Source organism: Hypanus sabinus, chromosome 14, assembly GCF_030144855.1.
Source record: "Hypanus sabinus isolate sHypSab1 chromosome 14, sHypSab1.hap1, whole genome shotgun sequence".
Taxonomy (NCBI): domain Eukaryota; kingdom Metazoa; phylum Chordata; class Chondrichthyes; order Myliobatiformes; family Dasyatidae; genus Hypanus; species Hypanus sabinus.
The window spans coordinates 97,884,301-97,904,627 of record NC_082719.1 but is presented as its reverse complement, the minus strand read 5'-3'; the positions used below and the strand labels follow the sequence as shown (position 1 = coordinate 97,904,627).

The window sequence follows — 20,327 nt, the reverse complement described above, 5'->3', positions numbered from 1 at the left end:
GTCTGTAGGGGGAGTTGCAGCAGGAGTCTGTAGGGGGAGCTGTGGGAGGGGTCTGTAGGGTCTGTGGGAGGAGTCTGTAGGGGGAGCTGTGGGAGGAGTCTGTAGGGGAGCTGTGGGAGGAGTCTGTAGGGGAGCTGTGGGAGGAGCTGTGGGAGGAGTCTGTAGGGGAGCTGTGGGAGGGGTCTGTCGGGTGAGCTGTGGGAGGAGTCTGTAGGGGAGCTGTGGGAGGAGTCTGTAGGGGGAGCTGTGGGAGGAGTCTGTAGGGGAGCTGTGGGAGGAGCTGTGGGAGGAGTCTGTAGCGGGGCTGTGGGAGGAGTCTGTAGGGTGAGCTGTGGGAGGAGTCTGTAGGGGGAGCTGTGGGAGGAGTCTGTAGGGGAGCTGTGGGAGGAGTCTGTAGGGGGGCTGTGGGAGGGGTCTGCAGAGTGAGCTGTGGGAGGAGTCTGTAGGTGGAGCTGTGGGAGGGGTCTGTAGGGTGAGCTGTGGGAGGAGTCTGTAGGGGGAGCTGTGGGAGGGGTCTGTCGGGGGAGCTGTGGGAGGAGTCTGTAGGGGGAGCTGTGGGAGGAGTCTGTAGAGGGAGCTGTGGGAGGAGTCTGTAGGGTGAGCTGTGGGAGGTCTGTAGAGGGGCTGTGGGAGGGGTCTGTAGGGTGAGCTGTGGGAGGAGTCTGTAGGGGGAGCTGTGGGAGGGGTCTGTCAGGTGAGCTGTGGGAGGAGTCTGTAGGGGAGCTGTGGGAGGGGTCTGTCGGGTGAGCTGTGGGAGGAGTCTGTAGCGGGAGCTGTGGGAGGAGCTGTGGGAGGAGTCTGTAGGGGGGCTGTGGGAGGGGTCTGTAGAGTGAGCTGTGGGAGGAGTCTGTAGGGGGAGCTGTGGGAGGGGTCTATAGGGTGAGCTGTGGGAGGAGTCTGTAGGGGGAGCTGTGGGAGGAGTCTGTAGGGGGAGCTGTGGGAGGAGTCTGTAGGGGGAGCTGTGGGAGGGGTCTGTAGGGGGAGCTGTGGGAGGGGTCTGTAGGGTGAGCTGTGGGAGGAGTCTGTAGGGGGAGCTGTGGGAGTAGTCTGTAGGGGGAGCTGTGGGAGGAGTCTGTAGGGGAGCTGTGGGAGGAGTCTGTAGGGGGAGCTGTGGGAGGAGTCTGTCGGGTGAGCTGTGGGAGGAGTCTGTAGGGGGGCTGTGGGAGGGGTCTGTAGGGTGAGCTGTGGGAGGAGTCTGTAGGGGGAGCTGTGGGAGGGGTCTGTCGGGGGAGCTGTGGGAGGAGTCTGTAGGGGGAGCTGTGGGAGGAGTCTGTAGGGGGAGCTGTGGGAGGAGTCTGTAGGGTGAGCTGTGGGAGGTCTGTAGAGGGGCTGTGGGAGGGGTCTGTAGGGTGAGCTGTGGGAGGAGTCTGTAGGGGGAGCTGTGGGAGGGGTCTGTCAGGTGAGCTGTGGGAGGAGTCTGTAGGGGGAGCTGTGGGAGGAGTCTGTAGGGGAGCTGTGGGAGGGGTCTGTCGGGTGAGCTGTGGGAGGAGTCTGTAGGGGAGCTGTGGGAGGAGTCTGTAGGGGGAGCTGTGGGAGGAGTCTGTAGGGTGAGCTGTGGGAGGGGTCTGTCGGGTGAGCTGTGGGAGGAGTCTGTAGGGGGAGCTGTGGGAGGGGTCTGTAGGGGAGCTGTGGGAGGGGTCTGTCGGGTGAGCTGTGGGAGGAGTCTGTAGGTGCTGTGGGAGGAGTCTGTAGGGGGAGCTGTGGGAGGAGTGTAGAGGAGCTGTGGGAGGAGTCTGTAGGGGAGCTGTGGGAGGAGTCTGTAGGGGGAGCTGTGGGAGGAGTCTGTAGGGGAGCTGTGGGAGGGGTCTGTAGGGGGAGCTGTGGGAGGAGTCTGTAGGGGGAGCTGTGGGAGGAGTCTGTAGGGGAGCTGTGGGAGGTCTGTAGGGGGAGCTGTGGGAGGAGTCTGTAGGGAGAGCAGTGGGAGGTGTCTGTAGGGGAGCTGTGGGAGGAGTCTGTAGGGAGAGCAGTGGGAGGTGTCTGTAGGGGGAGCTGTGGGAGGTCTGTAGGGGGGCTGTGGGAGGAGTCTGTAGGGGGAGCTGTGGGAGGAGTCTGTAGGGAGAGCAGTGGGAGGTGTCTGTAGGGGAGCTGTGGGAGGAGTCTGTAGGGGGAGCTGTGGGAGGAGTCTGTAGGGAGAGCAGTGGCAGGTGTCTGTAGGGGAGCTGTGGGAGGAGTCTGTCGGGTGAGCTGTGGGAGGAGTCTGTAGGAGAGCTGTGGGAGGAGTCTGTAGGGGAGCTGTGGGAGGTCTGTAGGGGGAGCTGTGGGAGGAGTCTGTAGGGGGAGCTGTGGGAGGAGTCTGTAGGGGAGCTGTGGGAGGTCTGTAGGGGGAGCTGTGGGAGGAGTCTGTAGGGAGAGCAGTGGGAGGTGTCTGTAGGGGAGCTGTGGGAGGTCTTTAGGGGGAGCTGTGGGAGGAGTCTGTAGGGGGAGCTGTGGGAGGAGTCTGTAGGGGGAGCTGTGGGAGGAGTCTGTAGGGGAGCTGTGGGAGGTCTGTAGGGGGAGCTGTGGGAGGAGTCTGTAGGGAGAGCAGTGGGAGGTGTCTGTAGGGTAACTGTGCGCGGAGTCTGCAGGGGGCGCTGCAGAGGGAGGCTATAGGGAAGGAGACCGGTGCCAGGCTGCGACAGGCAGCAGCAGCTCCGCGGAGTGAGTGCGGCTGCTGCTGGTGACCCAGCGAGGGACCGGAGAGCTGAGTGAGCCGGGCCATGAAGGAAACTGGGAGGAAGTATCCAGCAGGTGAGTCAACCAGTCACATCAAAGTGGAGCCGAGTGACCCCGACCCAAGGTGTTTATAAACTGTGTGTTCTGTGTTATTTCCGATAAGGCGATGGTGGAGCTGGGCTTTAAATCAGGCCTGGACTGCAATGGAAGGAACCGCAATGTTTTGAAATATTGTTACTCCTAATCAATGTACATTTCTTTTTTATGTGGTTTAATTCATGGAAAATGTTTACAATTTAGCGCTGTACTGTGTCCTTTATGACTGTCAACGCTGATTACCGCGGGATTGACTCAAAATCAAAAAAAAATCAGATGTCAGAGTTTATTGTGGGCAGTAGGTTTTGCACGTTTAAAATGAAGTCAAAGCTCACAAATATGAGCTTTCACTCAAAAACTACAGTTTTTCGCCCCCTCTCATAACTACTCTACTTGGCATTCCGTTTAGTAGGTAGGTCTGTGCTCTGGTTTAACTGATCCCGTCTTAAAAACGCTAAGACTTCATAAGACTCAGTAACGGCTTATGTAATGCCTATTCACGTAGTAGCTTCAGACAAGTTGTTTCATATTTCATAGTTGATCATTATCTGGCTAAATTTGCCTCTGAGACACAGCTTTGGTCAGTTTTAAATGAAGAGAACTTAGAGAATCTGCCAAAGAAATATCAGGTCAAGTCAAGTCACTTTTTATTGTCATTTCGATCATAACTGCTGGTACAGTACATAGTAAAAATGAGATAACATTTTTCAGGACCATGGTGTTACATGAAACAGTACAAAAACTAGACTGAACTATGTGAAAACAACACAGAGAAAAAAAAACTACACTAGACTACAGACCTACCCAGGACTGCATAAAGTGCATAAAACAATGCAGGCATTACAATAAATAATAAACAGGACAATAGGGCAGTAAGGTGTCAGTCCAGGCTCTGGGTATTGAGGAGTCTGATAGCTTGGGGAAAGAAATTGTTACGTAGTTTGGTTGAGAGAGCCGAATGCTTCGGTGCCTTTTCCCAGGTGGCAGGATGGAGAAGAGTTTGTATGAGGGGTGCGTGGGGTCCTTCATAATGCTCTTTGCGGATGCAGCGTGTAGTATAAGTGTCTGTGATGGCGGGAAGAGAGACCCTGATGACTTTCTCAGCTGACCTCAGTGGGTCTTGCAATCCAGGATGGTGCAATTTCTGAACCAGGCAGTGATGCAGTTTCTTAGGATGCTCTCAATACAACCCCTGTAGAATGTGATGAGGATGGGCGGGGTGGGGGGGGGGGAGATGGCCTTTCTCCAGCCTTTGCAGAAAGTAGAGATGCTGCTGGGCTTTCTTTGCTATGGAGCTGGTGTTGAGGGACCGGGTGAGATTCCCTGCCAAGTGAACACCAAGAAATTTGGTGCTCTTAATGATCTCTACTGAGGAGCCGTCGATGTTCAGCGGGGAGTGGTTGCTCCATGCCCTCCTGAAGTCAACAGTCATCTCTTGTTTTGTTCATCTTCTGAGAGAGGTTGTTGACTCTGCACCAGTCCGTTAGCCGCTGCACCTCCTCTCTGTATGCTGACTCGTCCTTCTTTCTGATGAGACCCACCACGGTCGTGTCATTGGCGAACTTGATGATATGGTTCAAGCTGTGTGTTGCAGCACAGTCGTGTGTCAGGAGAGTGAACAGCAGTGGACTGAGCACACAGCCCTGGGGGGTCCCCATGCTCAGTGTGATGGTGTTGCAGATGCGGCTCCCGATCCGGACTGACTGAGGTCTCCCAGTCAGGAAGTCTAGGATCCAGTTGCAGAGGGAGTGTTCAGGCCCAGTAGGCGCAGCTTTCCAATCAGTTTCTGAGGGATGATTGTGTTGAATGCTGAACTGAAGTCTATGAACAGCATCTGAACGTATGTATCTTTTTTGTCCAGGTGGAGGGTGATGGCAATGGCGTCATCTGTTGAGCGGTTGGGATGGTATGCTAACTGCAGGGGGTTCAGTGAGGGGAGCAGCAGGGTCTTGATATGCCTCATGACGAGCCTCTCGAAACACTTCATGATGATGGATGTGAGTGCAATGGGACGGTAGTCATTTAGGCAGGACACATCAGCTTGGGGACGATGGTGGCGGCTTTGAAGGACATTGGAACGGTGGTGCTGCTCAGGGAGATGTTGAAGATGTCAGTGAGAATATCTGCTAGCTGGTCTGCACATCCTCTGAGCACTCTACCAGGAGTATTTCTGGTCCAGCAGCCTTCTGTGGTTTGACCCTGCACAGGGTTTTTCTCACATTGGCCACGGTGAGACACAGCATCTGGTCATTTGTAGGAGAGGTGGACTTCCTCGCTGCCTTTAAATTCACAGATATTCAAGGGGCTAGAATTGGAGAAGCTCAGTTTTGAGAAGTGAAGATCAGAAAACTGAAAGTGGAAATACAAAAGACTGCAGATGCTGGAATCATGGAAGAACTCAGTAGGTCATAGTAGATCAAGCAGCAACTATGGGAGGAAATGAAATGTCCATGTTTTAGGTCAAGTAATGTGATGCAGAGTTTCAACTGGAATCATTGACAATTCTTTTCATCCCATAGATCAATAAGCTCCAAGACGTAGACCACAATATCTTCTGTATTTGAATCCTGGCTTTCCTCACTTGTAGACCTCAGTCAGTTTGGATTGGCAACAACATCTCCTCCATAATCTCCATCAGCACTGGTGCATCATGAGGCTGTGTGTTTAGCCCTCTACTGTACTCTGTTTGACTATGAGACCAAGCACAGGTCCAATGCCATATTTAAGTTTGTTGACAACACCACTGTCATTGGCTGAATCAAAGGTGGTGATGTATCAGCATATAGATGGGAGATTGAAAATATGACTGAGCGGTGCCACAACAATAGCCTCTTACTCAATGTCAGCAAGAACAAGGAGCTGATTATTGACAATAGTGGAAACCGGAGGTCCTTGAGCCAGTCTTCAGATGGAGAGGGTCAGCAACTGTAGATTCCTCAGTGTTATCACTTCAAAGGATCTGTCCTGGGCCAAGCACTTAAGTGCCATGACAATGAAAGTATGGTAGCACCTCTACTTCAAAGTTTGTGAAGATTAAACACGTCATCTAAAAACTTTGATGAACTTCTATAGATGAGTGGTGGTTCATATACCTGCTGGTTGCATCACTGCCTGGTATGGAAATACCATTGCTCAAGAATGTAAGAGCCTACAGAAGTTAGTGGTTTCAGCCTGGTGTATTACAGGTAAAGTCCTCCCAACCATTAAGCACATCTACATGGAATACTGTCGCAGGAAAGCAGCATCCACCATCAGAGATCCCCACCACTCAGGTCATGCTCTCTTCTCACTGCTGCCATCAGGAAGAAGGTACAGGAGCCTCAGGACTGACACCACCAGGTTCAGGAACTCTTATTAACTCTCAGTCATCAGGCTTGTAAACCAGAAGGGATAACTTCACTTGCTTCATCACTGAAATGTTCCCACAACCTATAGACTCAATTTTAAGGACTCTTCATCTCATGTTCCCAATATTTATTGCTTATTTATTTATTATTATTTTGTTTCTTTGTATTTACTGTGAATGTCTGCAAGAAATGAATGTAAGGGTTGTATATGTTGATATATATACTTTGATAATAAGTTTAGTTTGCATTTTGATCAGAATTAACTTGATAAGCTAAGTTTTTCTTGCAGATTGTTTGTTGCCCTGCAAAATCATCTCTAGATTACTTATAATACCTAATACAATGTAAATGCTATGTAAATAGTTGTTATACTGTAATGTTTAGGGAATATTTGCAAGAAAAATAACTCTACATGTTCCCCTCGCTCACAACACAAGCAGCGAGCAAATGAGACGCAAAGTGAATAATGCTTGAACAACAAGTGCTGGAAGAGATCTTCCGGGTTTTCTCGATACGCAGTTGGTTGAATTCACACATGCGGAACTCGTGGATAAGGAGGGCCAACTGTATGCTTTCAGGCAAAGTTTGTTGGTGGGTGGGTGGGGCCTTTAATTAAAAGACCATAAGACGTTGGAGCAGAATTTAGGGCAATTCAGCTTATTGAGTCTGCCATTCCATCACGGCTCATTTTTATCTCTCTGTGACAGAGACCATTTCTCTCAACCCCTTTCTCCTTCTTTCTCTGGTATCCTTTGACTCCCTTACTAATCAAGAATCTATCAACCTTTTCTTTAAATATATTTAGTGACTTGTCCTCCAACTGTCTGTGGCAATGAATTACACAGATTTACCATCCTCTGGTTAGAGAAATTCTTCCTTAGCTCTGTTCTAAAGGGGTGTCCTTCTATTATGAGGCTGTGCCTTCTGGTCCTAGACTCTTCTGTTAATGGAAACATCCTCCAAGCTTTTCACTGCTGGTTCACAGCTTTAGTAACCCAGGTTTAATCGTGACATCCAGTGTTTTATGAGTGGAGTTTATACGTTCTCTCTGACAGTGAGTTTCCTCCCAAGAAAATTTAAGATTAACTTTGTCACATGTACGTCGAAACAAACGGTGAAAAGCATTGTTTTGTGTCAAATTTGTTATGAGTGATGAACAGACCTGATGGAAATGGGGTGCAGAGTTAACCATTCCCCCCCCACCCCCGAGAACTATGAACTATTGCTGTTGCTATGCTGCTACAGAGAGAGAGAGAGAGAGAGAGAGAGAGAGAGAGAGAGAGAGAGAGATGAAGCCCAGGCAAGAACATCTGCTGCAGATAAGAGGGAGAGAGAGACTGTTGATCTATTGTATTTTGACTCTTCCTGGATTATTGACCTTTCACTACAAGGACTTTACTTTGCTTGTTAATGTTCCTCAGGAGTGGCCTGATTTGATGGACACAGTCATTCAGAGTTGATGGATAGCTGAGACCCTGTTAGTAGGGATAAAAGACAGGTCTGGAGAGACACCCTTCAGACACACCAGTGGACACTGACTGAGTGTTGTGAACCCACAGAAAGGTGGGGGTTTCGGAGATCGAATCAAGAGATCGGTCAGTAAAGCTCACAGTGTGACAGCAGGGCCGGTGGGGACTTGTGTGTGTGTGCCTACTCATGCCAGAGTGACGAGTCCACCACAGAAGAACGGTCTAGCTGAAGAACAGAAGGGTCATAACTGAATGGCCACAATGACATGATGGGTTAAGAAAGCCACAGAAGGTTTTCCTGCTGCAGCTGCCTAATCTCTTGCTCTCTCTCTCCAACGATTACAACACAACAACCATAACTACCTCAGCATGTATGAACTGAACTGAACTTTATACTTTACTATGACAATTCATTTACCCCTAGACATCGATCGAGCTTGTTTATTATTGCTTATTATTATTCCTACACTTTTAAGTTTATTACTGCTAACTTGTTTTATATGTATATTTGCATTTTTGATACTGTATTGTGTAGTTTACTAATAAACACCTTTAGTTTTGGTACCACCAGACTCCAACAGATTCTTCTTTCTCTGCTGGTCAGACACCCAGTTACGGGGTACGTAACAAATTAAATCAGCAAGGATTGTGATGGGCAGACTGTAAGTGTCACCACACTTCTGGCACCAATAGAGCATGTCGACAGTACCCTAAACCAAAACTGTATGTGTTGGTGGAATGTGAGAGAAAAACAGAGCACCCATGGAAAAGCCATGCAATCAGAGGGGGAGCGTCCAGCCTCCTTACCGATAATGGTGGAAATTGAACTCTGAACTTGTCACTGGTGTTGTAAAACATTGTGTGAACTGCTGTGCCATGTGCTGTCCTTCAATATTACTATCTCACCCTTCTATCAAATTCTGTCACATTGCTCAGAGGTAAAAATGATATCCCATTTATTTGTCCTGATGAAGGGTCTCGGCCCAAAACGTCGACAGCACTTCTCCCTATAGATGCTGCCTGGCCTGCTGTGTTCTACCAGCATTTTGTGTGTGTTGTTTGAATTTCCAGCATCTGCAGATTTCCTCATGTTTGCTCCCATTTATCAGTTTGTTTCCTTCGTTGTTTTATGAAAACAAATTAGTATTGATTTGGGAAATTAGGAATAAAAACTGAAATAAGATGAAGTTTGCAAGTCAGCATGTGTGGAGAGAAAAGTGGAGTTCAATGTCAGGTTAAACTCTTCCAGTCTCACGTCTCACCTCTTTGCACTGGTTATATTCCTCCTTCACTTTTAGCCCTGATGCAATTGACATTTAAATGGTGTACTCAGTATTGAGGAGAAGATGTACAATTGTTTGTGTGTTATTAGTTTAGGCAGATTGAGTTTGTCTATTATTGTGACTTGGATGAGGATCAGACCACATTTCATGAGTAATTAATGCAGAAACCCAGGTAATTGCAAAGGGTTCACAAACTTTTTCTTGCAACTATATAATGTTGGTACAGCAACTGCTCTGCACGTGATCACAGGAATCTGCAGAGTTGTGAACAGAGCTCAGCACACCCCAGGAACCAGTCTCCCCTCCATGAATTCTGTCTATACTTCCCACAGCCTCAGTAAATGTTGTCCCAGTTGGCGGTGGGGGGTGTAGTAGGGATAAATTCCCACTACTGCATTAAGGAGTTGGAACTGGATAAACTCTGGATCATTTGGGAGGCTGAAGGGGTGATAGATAGGACATAAAGTTACACTGAAGGTGCAGGACATAGGAAACTGTGTGACAGGAAGGGGAAAGTGGTTAAGGAGCCAGTGCAGAGTTCCCTGTTTGCCATAGGTAGTTCAGGGAGTTAGGTGATAAAGGGCAGGATCTTCTGACTGATGTCAGATTCATCAGCCTATAATTTCCAGTTCATGTTTAGAGCAATTTTTGAACAGCAGAGCAACATTGGCTATCCTCCAATTCTCTGGTATCTCTCCTGTCTCTAAGGATATTTTAAATAATTCTGCAGGGACTCCAGCAATCTCTGCACTTGCCTCCCATGCCTCCCACAGGGTACAAGCAAACACCTTGTCAGGTTCTGGGGATGTATCCACCCTGATCTGACGGAAGCAAACACCTCCTCCTCTGTAATCTGGACAGGACCCATGACGTTGATGCCACGTTTCCTCACTTCTATAGACTCTGTATCTACCTCCTGAGTAAATACAGGTACAAAGTATTCATTGAAGATCTCCAACTTTTGGCTCCTCAGTCTTCCAGAGAACCAATTTTTATTATCCTTTTGCTCTTAACGTATCTGCAATATCTCTTCAGATTCTCGTTCACCTTGCCTGCTAGAGCAACTTCATGCCTTCGTTTAGCATTCCTGACTTTCTTAAGTGTTTTCTTGCATTTGTTATATTCAATAAGCACCTCATTTGTTCCTACTAGCCTATACCTGCTATCCACCACCTTTACACTCTTAATCAGGAATGTTCCCTGCACTTGCCATCTTTACCTTTTATTCTGACATATGCATACAATATTCATACTCTCAAAATTGTGCAGAATATTTTCTAAATGGGCAGCAAATCCAGGAATCTGAGATGCAGAGGGACGGGAGTCCTTGTGCAGAGCACCCTGAAGGTTAACTTGCAGGTTGAGTCGGTGGTGAGGAAGGCAAATGCCATGTTAGTATTCATTTCAAGAGGTCTGGAGTACAAGAGCAGGGATGTGATGCTGAGGCTTTATAAGGCACTGGTGAGGCTTTTCCTTCAGTATTGTGAACAGTTTAGGGTTCCTTATCTTAGAAGAGATGTGCTGGTATTGGAGAGGGCCCAAAGGAGGTTCACAAGGATGATTCCTGGAATGAAAAGGTTATTTTATGAGTAACGTTTGATGGCTCTGGGTCTCATTGAAAACTTTCGAATGTTGAAAGGCCTAGACTGAGTAGATGTGGTAAGAAAATTTCCCATGGTGGGAGAGTCTAGGACAAGAGGACACAGCCTCAGGATAGAGGGGTGGCGTTTTAAAACAGAGATGTGGTGAAATTTCTTTAGCCAGAGGGTGGTGAATTTGTGGAATTTGTTGCCCCATGCAGCTGTGGAGGCCACGTCGTTGGGTGTATTTAAGGCAGATTGGACATGGCATCAAAGGTTACGGGGAGAAGGCCGGGAACTGGGGTTAAGGATTCTTGCAGCAATCTACAGCTTCTTTACAAATTTGTTCCTTTAAATCCCTAGGACTGTTGGGTGGTCTGTAATATAGCCCCATTAACATGATCATGCCTTCCTTTTATTTCAGATCCACCCATAACACCACACTAGTCAAGTTCTCCAGTCTGTCCTCACGGAACACTGCTGTGCCATTTTCCTGACTAGTAACATCTTTAATCCCTCCTGCTCTGTCACATCTAAAACAATGGAATCCTAGAATATTGAGCTGCCGGTCCTGCCCCTCCTGCCAGAAGGGCAGTGTTGTGATAATTGTAGGGGATTTTAACATGCGAGTGGATTGGGAAAATCAGGTCGGCACTGGATCTGAAGAGAGAGAATTTGTAGAATGTCTATGAGATGGCTTTTTAGAACAGTTAGTAGTTGAGCCCACTAGGGGATCGGCTGTACTGGATTGGGTATTGTGTAATGAACCAGAGGTGATTAGAGAGATGGAAGTGAAGGAACCCTTAGGATGCTGCTTTCACAATATGATTGAGTTCACTGTGAAATTTGAGAAAGAGAAGTCGAAATCCGAAGCCGAAAGAGAAGTCAGTATTTCAGTGAAATAAAGGAAATTACAGTGGCATGAGAGAGGAACTGGCCAAGGTTGACTGGAAAGGGCCACTAGCGGGAACGATAGCAGAGCAGCAGTGGCTGAAGTTTATGCGAGAAGTAAGGAAGGTGCAAAACAGATATATTCCAAAGAAGAAGAAATTTTTGAATGGAAAAAGGATGCAACTGTGGCTGACGAGAAGTCAAAGCCAAAGTAAAAGCAAAGCAGAGGGCATACAAGGAAGCAAAAATTAATGGGAAGACAGGGGATTGGGAAGTTTTTAAAAGATTACAAAAGGAAACTAAGAAGGTCATTAAGAGGGAAAAGATGAACTATGAAAGGAAGCTAGCAAATAATATCAAAGAGGATACTAAAAGCGTTTTCAAGTATATAAAGAGTAAAAGACAGGTGAGAGTAGATAATAGGACCAATAGAAAATGATGCTGGAGAAATTGTAATGGGAGATAAGGAGATGGCAGAGGAACTGAACGAGTATTTTGCATCAGTCTTCACTGAGGAAGACATCAGCAATATACCGGACATTCAAGGGTGTCAGAGAAAAGAAATATGCGCAGTCGCAATTACAACAGAGAAAGTACTCGGAAAGCTGAATAGTCTAAGGGCAGATAAATCTCCTGGACCAGATGGAATGCACCCTCGTGTTCTGAAGGAAGTAGCAATGGAGATTGCGGAGGCATTAGCAATGATCTTTCAAAAGTTGATAGATTTTGGCTTGGTTCCGGTGGACTGGAAGATTGCAAATGTCACTCTGCTATTTAAAAAGGGGGCAAGGAGGTAAAAAGGAATTTGTAGACCTGTTGGCTTGACATTGATGGTTGGGAAGTTGTTGGAGTCGATTGTCAAGGATGAAGTTATGGAGTACCTGAAGGCATATGACAAGATAGCAGAACTCAGCATGGTTTCCTTAAAGGAAAATCCTGCCTGACAAACCTAGTGCAGTTTTTTTTGAGGAAATTACAAGTAGGCTAGACAAGGGAGATGCAGTGGGTGTTGTGTATTTGGATTTTCAGAAGGCCTTTGACATGGTGCTGCACATGAGGCTGCTAAACAAGATAAGAGCCCATGGAATTACAGGAAAGTTACATACGTGGGTAGAGCGTTGGTTGACTGGCAAGAAACAGAGAGTGGTAATAAAAGGATCCCATTCTGGTTGGCTGCCAGTTACCAGTGGTGTTCCACAGGGGTCCGTGTTGGGGCCGCTTCTTTTTACATTGTATATCAATGATTTGGATTATGGAATAGATGGCTTTGTGGCTAAGTTTGTTGATGGTACAAAGATAAGTGGAGTGGCTTGTAGTGCTGAGGAAACAGAGAGTCTGCAGAGAGACTTGGATAGATTGGAGGAATGGGCAAAGAAATGGCAAATGAATTACAGTGTTGTAAAGTGTACAGTCATGCACTTTGGCAGAAGAAATAAACAGACAGACTATTATTTAAATAGGGAGAGAATTCAAAGTTCTGAGATGCAACGGGACTTGGGAGTCCTCGTGCAGGATACCCTTAAAGTTAACCTCCAGGTTGAGTTGATGGTAAAGAAGGCGAATGCAATGTTGGCATTCATTTCTAGAGGAATAGAGTATAGGAGCAGGGATGTGATGTTGAGGCTTTATAAAGCACTGGTAAGCCCTCACTTGGAATACTGTGTGCAGTTTTGGGCTCCTTATTTAAGAAAGGATGTGCTGACATTGGAAAGGGTTCAGAGAAGATTCACTAGAATGATTCCAGGAATGAGAGGGTTAACATATGAGGAACATTTGACCGCTCTTGGACTGTACTCCTTGGAGTTTAGAAGAATGAGGGGGGACCTCATAGAAACATTTCGAATGTTAAAAGGCATGGACGGAGTGGATGTGGCAAAGTTGTTCCCCGTGTTGGGGGAATCTAGTACGAGAGGACATGACTTGAGGACTGCAGGGCGCCCATTCAGAACAGAGATGCAAAAAAAAAAATTTTAGCCAGAAGGTGGTGAATCTATGGAATTTGTTCCCACGGGTGGCAGTGGAGGCCAAGTCATTGGGTGTATTTAAGGCAGAGATTGATAGGTATCTGAGTAGTCAGGGCATCAAAGGTTATGGCGAGAAGGTAGGGGAATGGGACTAAAGGGGAGATTGGATCAGCTCATCATGAAATGGTGGAGCAGACTTGATGGGCCAAATGGCCGACTTCTGCTCCTTTGTCTTATGGTCTTAAGGTCCTGCAACCACGTCTCACTAATGGCTACAATGTCATAATTCTGAGTGCTGATCTAAGCCCTGAGCTCATCCACTTTTCCAACGATACTTCTTGCATTGAAAAACATGCAGCTGCCGTCAGCTTTGGCTCAGTGGGTACTTCGTTCAACAATTTCGACAATGTTACCCCCACGGGTGCCGTCTGATGGTTAAAAAAAAAGAAGAGGAAGAAATACATGCAGCTCAGGACTCTGGTTGCACCATGCTCAACCTTTTGATTCTTGATTTTGTGGTCTTAACAACTGCCTCCACAAGCTTGCCACCAACTGTTCTGGCACTCTGGTTCTCATCCCCCTGCAACTCTAGAGTAAACCCTGCCGTACAACATTAACCAACCTCCCACTAGGATTTTAGTCTCTCTCCAGTTCAGCTGCAAACCGTCTCTTCTGGACAGGTCCCACCTTACCTGAGAGAGAGCCCAATGATCCAAAAATCTTATGCCCTCTCGCCTGTACCAACTCTTTAGCCATGTGTTATACTGTATTATCTTCCTAGTTCTGGCCTCACTGGCACAGGGCACTGGTAGCAATCATAGAAAAGTTATTGGAAGGTATTCTAAGGGACTGGATATATAGGTATTTGGATAGATATGGATTGATTAAGTATAGTCAGCATTGCTTTGTGTGTGGTAGGTCATGTCTAACCAATCTCATAGAGTTTTTTGAGGAAGTTATCAAGAAAGTTTGAGGGCAAGCCAGTGGATGTTGTCTATGTGAACTTCGATAAGGCATTTGACAAGGTCCTACTTGGGAGGCTGGTCAAAAAGGTTCAGTCACTGGGCATTCAGGATGGGATAGTAAATTGGATTAGACATTGCCTTTGTGGGAGAATCCAGAGAGTAGTAGTAGAGGGTTGCTTCTCTGACTGGAGGCCTGTGACTAGTGGTGTGCTGCAGGGATTGGTGCTGGGTTCTTTGTTGTTCAATATCTCTAACAATAATCTAGATGCGCGTGGTTAAATGGATCAGCAAATTTGCAGATGACACCAAGATTGGGTGTGTAGTGGACAGTGAGGAAGGCTATTAGGGCTTGCAGAGGGATCTGTATCAACTGGAAAATTGGGCTGAAAAATAGTAGATGGAATTTAATGCAGATAAGTGAGTTCAGTAGGACCAACTGCGGTTCAGTAGGTGCACTTCAGTAGGACCAACTGGGGTAGGTCTTACACAGTGAACAGTAGGGTACTGATGAGTGTGGTAGAATAAAGGGATCTGGGAATACAGGTCCATAATTCATTGGTAGGGTAAATGCAAGCATGCTTTTTCCGCCGAGGTTGGGTGGGACTACAGCCAGAGGTCATGGGCTAAGAGTGAAAGGTGAGAAGTTTAAGGGGAACATGAGGGTAAATCTCTTCACTCAGAGGGTCATGAGAGTGTGGAACTGCCAGCCGACCTAGTTGGTGCATGTGAGCTCGATTTCAATGTGTATGAGAAATTTGGATGAGTACATGGATGGTAGGATTTTGGAGGGTAGTGGTCCTGGTGTAGGTCGATGGGAGTAGACAGTTTAAATGGTTTTGGCATGAACTAGTGGGGCTAAAGTGCCTGTTTCTGTGCTGCACTTCTCTGTGACTCTAGTCTTAGACCCCTTATCTAAGAAAGGATGTCGACATGAAGAGGATGTTTTCAATAGTGGGGGAGTGTAGGACCAAAGTGCCACAACCTCAGAATCCCTATAGAACAGAGATGAGGAAGAATTTCTTTATCTAGAAGATGATAAATCTGTGGAATTCATCAAGGGCATGTTGCGGAGGCCATTGGATATGTTTAAAGCAGTGTTAGATATGTTCTTGATTAGTAAGGGTTTCAAAGATTATGGGGTGAAAGCAGGCAAATGTTGTCAAGAGGGATAATAAAATAGCTATGATGGAATGGCAGAGTAGATTTGATGGGCCAAATAGCCTAATTCTGCTCCCGTACCTTATTCCTTTTAGCAGTTACTGGTTGTGCTCATATCCTCTACATTTAAATCCATCTGTGCACTGAATCCTGTGCAGCTCAACTGGTAACAGACCTCCAATTACAAAATCATCTGAAGACACAACAGAATCAATGAAAAATTGTAAACAACACAGATGGGAGAACAGCCAATGTGCAAAAGACAACAATCTGTGCAAATACAAAAAATAAGAAAAATACAAAATAATAATAAATAAGCAATGAATATTGAGAACATGAGTTATTAAAGTCCTTGAAAGTGAATCTATAGGTTGTGGAACCAGTTCAGTGTTGGGATGAGTGATGTTATCCACACATGTGCAATAACTGTTCCTGAGCCTGATAGTGTGGGTCCTGAGGCTCCTGTACCTCCATCCCATTGGCAATAGAGAGAAGGGAGCAAGGCCTGGATGGTGAGCATCCTTGAAGATGGATGCTGCTTTCCTGTGACAGCGTCCCTTGTCAATGTGCTCAGTGATGAGAGGGCTTTACCTGTGATGGACTGGGCTGTATCAACTACTTTTTGTAGGCTTTTCTGTTGAAAGGCATTGTTGTTTCCAAACCAGACCATGATACCCTTATGATATTTCCCACTGCTTTAGATAATATGCTGAATGTTTGCAAACTTCTAAGCAAGCAGAGGCTGCCATGCCTTCTTTCTAATGCTGCTTGCATGTTGAACCCAGGACAGATCTTCTGAAATGATAATGTCAGGGAATTTAAAGTTGCTGACTCTCTGTACCTCCAATCTCTGAAGAGACATGGTGTCTCCTTAATATGTCCACATTGACCATTTTTAAATTTGTACCTTTTTGAAATCAAGGTTATACAATCCCTTGGAATTGATTCAAATAATTAATAGGGTGTTTATATCTGCAGAATTTAGACTAAATGCTTGCAACACTGTCCCAGATGATGTTTGCTGATCCATCTTCTATACCTCTTGGCTGATTAATGCATTATTTAATAATCGATTATTGAAAAAATAATTTGTTTCATCAATAAACTGTTCTGTCTAATATTTATTGCAAACTTCTAAAATCTTTCTTTTCACTTGCCTTTGCAGTATCAGCTGTGAGTCAGCTTGTGGCAATGCTGTCTCTTAAAAGATTTTAGGTTGAATTCCTGCTTGAGCACAGAAGTATCAAGCAGTGAAACACTGGATTGCTGCCTTTTCTGTAAATCGTTAAATCAGGGTCCACTCTGCTCTTTTGGATGTAGATAAAAGATTCTTTGGCACAATTTGAAAGAAGGGTAGGGGACATATTGCTAGGAAATATTTCTCAAGCATCTTCATAAACTAGATTATCCAATTATTATAAAATATTATTTAACACTGCGCCAAGTTCTAGCATCTGCAGTCTATTGTGTATTGACTATTTTGCTGTGTTCAAACTGCTGCTTTTTTTCCTTAGTTTTTTTTTCCATGCATTTCAGTAGTGCGTTGGGATGGCATCTCCACGGATCTATGTTGCCACATTCTGAGTACCGATATCTTTCTTCAGTTTCTCTTCCATTCTCCATGTGAGCTTCCTGAATTAATCTTGCCAGTTTTTCCTGCCTCCTGTTCACTTCCATTAAAATGCTACCCAGCTGACTTATTTTCTGTGCCCCTGTTAGTTGATTGTTAATGGTGGTCTCTTCTTGGATACTGTTGCTATCCTCTTCATGTTGTCTTTTTGCTGAAAAGCTATCGATCTGGAAGATTTATTTTTGCTTGTGCAAGATTCCTTAAAAGTTAGTAAGGAAGGCAATTGCAAATTTAGCATTCATTTCAAGAGGACTAGAATATATGTTAAGAGCAATATATGTTAATGCTAAGGCTTTATAAGGCATTGGTCAGACTGCACTTGTAGCATTGTGAGCAGTTTTGGGACTCGTATCTAAGAAAAGATGTGCTGGCATTGGAAAAGGTGCAGAGGAGGTTCATGAGAATGATCTTGGAAATGAATGGGTTAATGTATGAAGAGTGTTTGATGGTTCGGGTGTTAAAGTCGAATCTGAATAAAACTTGGGAGACCAGCTTCTTATAATTACATCAGTATATTGCACACCCTCCTGCAGGAGATTGAGACCCAATTGTCAAAGGGAAGGCACCTAAGTACTGTCACCACCCGACAAGTGGGCCCACTCTGTCTGGTTACAGCCGTATATTTATACATAGTAAGTCCCATACGTTACTGTTGCAAGATGTTATTTGAACTGATTCGCCCACCAAGTCTGTTGGTGTGAAACTTAGTTACAGATAAGAGAGTCTGCTGGATCAGGACTTAATTACAGATGGATGTGCTGTCCAGTCCTTACCAGTTATTCCCTTTGTTAGGCCCTGACTTAATTACAGATGGATGTTCATTCCTGTCCTTATTGTTGAGTCTTCCTCCCCTACTCAAAGGAGGGTACAATGTTATCAAACTCTCAATGCCTCTCTGCAAACCAATGGAGAACTAGTATAAGCTGGTTTTAGCTAACTGCTGAAGACAGAGTTTACTTCAGTTAAAAAATTCCAATTCAGTCCCAATTATTCTTTTAGCCAGAGGTTACATGGGTTCAAAATTATTTTTTTATATCCTCAATTCCTCATCAGTCCTGTACTCAGTGAAGCTTAGGAGAATGAATGGGAGATCTCATTGAAATCTATCAAATATTGTAAAGCCAAGATAGTGGATGTGGAGAGGATGTTTCCAATAGTGGGATAGTCTAGGACCAAAGGGCGCACCTTCAGAATAGAAGGACGTCCCTTTAGAACAGAAATGAGGGTGAATTTCTTTAGCCGGATGTCAGTGAACTTGTGAAATTCAATGCTGTAGATGGAGGGCAGGCCTTTTGGTATATTTAAAGCAGTGATTGACCATTTTTTGATAAGTAAGGGTACTAAGGTTATGGGGAGAAAGCAGAAGAATGGGGTTGAGAGGGATAATAAATTAACCATGATGTAAGTGTAGCAGACTCGATGAGTCAAATGGCCTAATTCCGCTTCCTTATGGTCTTCTGATCCAATGCTATATTTAAGATTGCTGACAACACCATTGTTTGCTGAATCAAAGGCAAAAAACCGGCATATAGTAGGGAGACTGAAAATCTGGTTGAGTGCTGCCTCAATAACAACCTCTCCCTCAATGTCAGCAAAATGAAAGTACAGGAGGAAGAAACTGGAGGTCCGTTAGCCAGTGTTCATTTGGGGATTAGAGGTGGAGAGGGTCAGTAACTTTAAATTCCTGAGCATTATCATATCAGGGGATCTGTTCTGGGACCACAAGTGCCATTTCAAAGGTGGCTCAGCAGCACCTTTACTTTCTTAGAACTAAAACTTAGACGAATTTCTATGAATACACATTGGACAGTATCCTATCAGGTTGCATAGCAACCTGGTATGAAAGCACCAGTGTTCAAGAATGAAAAAATGGTGGATAGAGCCCAGTCCATCAGAAGAAAAGCCTTCCCCATCACTGAGCACATCTACAGAGAGCGTTGTCGCAAGAAAGCAGCATCCATTTTCAGGACCACCACCTTCCATGTCATGCTGTCTTCTCACTGCTCCCATCAGAAAGGAGGTAGAGGAGCCTTCAGTCTCACACCACCAGGTTCAGGAACAGTCAGACTTCTGAACCAGACACCTCTGAATTGATTGTTGAACACAACCTTTGAGCTCACTTTCACGCATTCTACAACTCATGTTCTCAGTATTTGTCTGTCTTCTATTTTTTAATTAATTTAAATATTTTTGTATTTGCACAGTGTCTTTTGCAAATTGGTTGGATGTCATTCTTTCTGCATAGTTTTTTCATTGATTCTATTGTATTTATTTTTTGTACTGAGAATGCCTGCAAGAAAATGAATCTTGGGGTTGTAAATGGTGATGTGTTCTTTAATAATAAATTTACTTTCAACTTTTTAAATCTTTCACTTTTCTTTTCACTTGTATGACTGAGTATTTTAAATAGTTGTTGCTTGTGTTTTATGGCTCTGTGTCCTCTTAATTTTGACTTTTTAAAAATTTGTGGCCCTGAATTTGCAATATTGTGCCTTTTTTAAATTCTTTTCTTTTGGCTTGATCTTGGATAATTTGTTCTATTGGGTGAGATTGAGCATCAGTTAATGTAAATTTATGCCTTTTTTTTTGAAGTTGTTCTTTTGATATGGTACATGTCAGGATTGATTTTGAAGTAAATACTGAATTTTACTCATTTTATTTCTGTAGGAAATTAGTCCACTTACTTGAATGCTGGTCAGTAGTGTATGTCCTCTGTTCCTTTTGCCAGCGCTCGCTGAATTTTGACAGAATTTAAGTATAAGGACATTGAAATCAAGTAAGTGAAAACAATTTGCATAAGACTCTGTATGCTTGCGTTTCTGTATCAGATTCTGCTATATTGCATATGACAATGTGAAGGCATTAACAGACCTTACTGAACAACTTGAGTAAGTTCCTGTTTTCTGTGGAAAATGATAAAGTGATTCTGATATTACGTGCCCAATTAAAGTAATGGAAAATATGCTGTTGGATATCAGATATATTTTCACCTCAAATACAGTGAAATACAGCCTTGTAAACTGAACTGAATCCTCTCTGGAATGTGAGCTCAAAGGGCAACTATATGTGTTCAGGTTGTTAGCGGGCTATTACATTCAATGGCCACTTTATTAGATACTCCTACAATGCCAATATCTACTGTGGCAGCAATTCAATGCATAAAATTCAATGCAGACATGGTCAAGAGTTTCAGTTTTTGTTCAGATCAAAAATTGGAATTGGAAAAAAATGTGACCTAAGTGACTTGGACTGGAGAATGACAGTTGGTGCTAGGCCAGGGGTGGGCAAACTT

The 20,327-nt window shown here is 45.0% G+C and overlaps 1 protein-coding gene across 2 annotated transcripts in view; it reads left to right on the top strand.

Annotated features, from left to right (window-relative positions):
- Positions 1-2,592: 2,592 nt before the first annotated feature.
- Positions 2,593-20,327, top strand: part of LOC132405011 (WD repeat-containing protein 7) — a 574,145-nt gene continuing 556,410 nt past the window's right edge. For both annotated transcript variants that reach the window (XM_059989685.1, XM_059989684.1), the window contains exons 1-2: positions 2,593-2,727; positions 19,703-19,811. The gene's annotated coding sequence lies outside the window, so the exon portion shown is untranslated. The remainder of the gene's footprint in view (positions 2,728-19,702; positions 19,812-20,327) is intronic.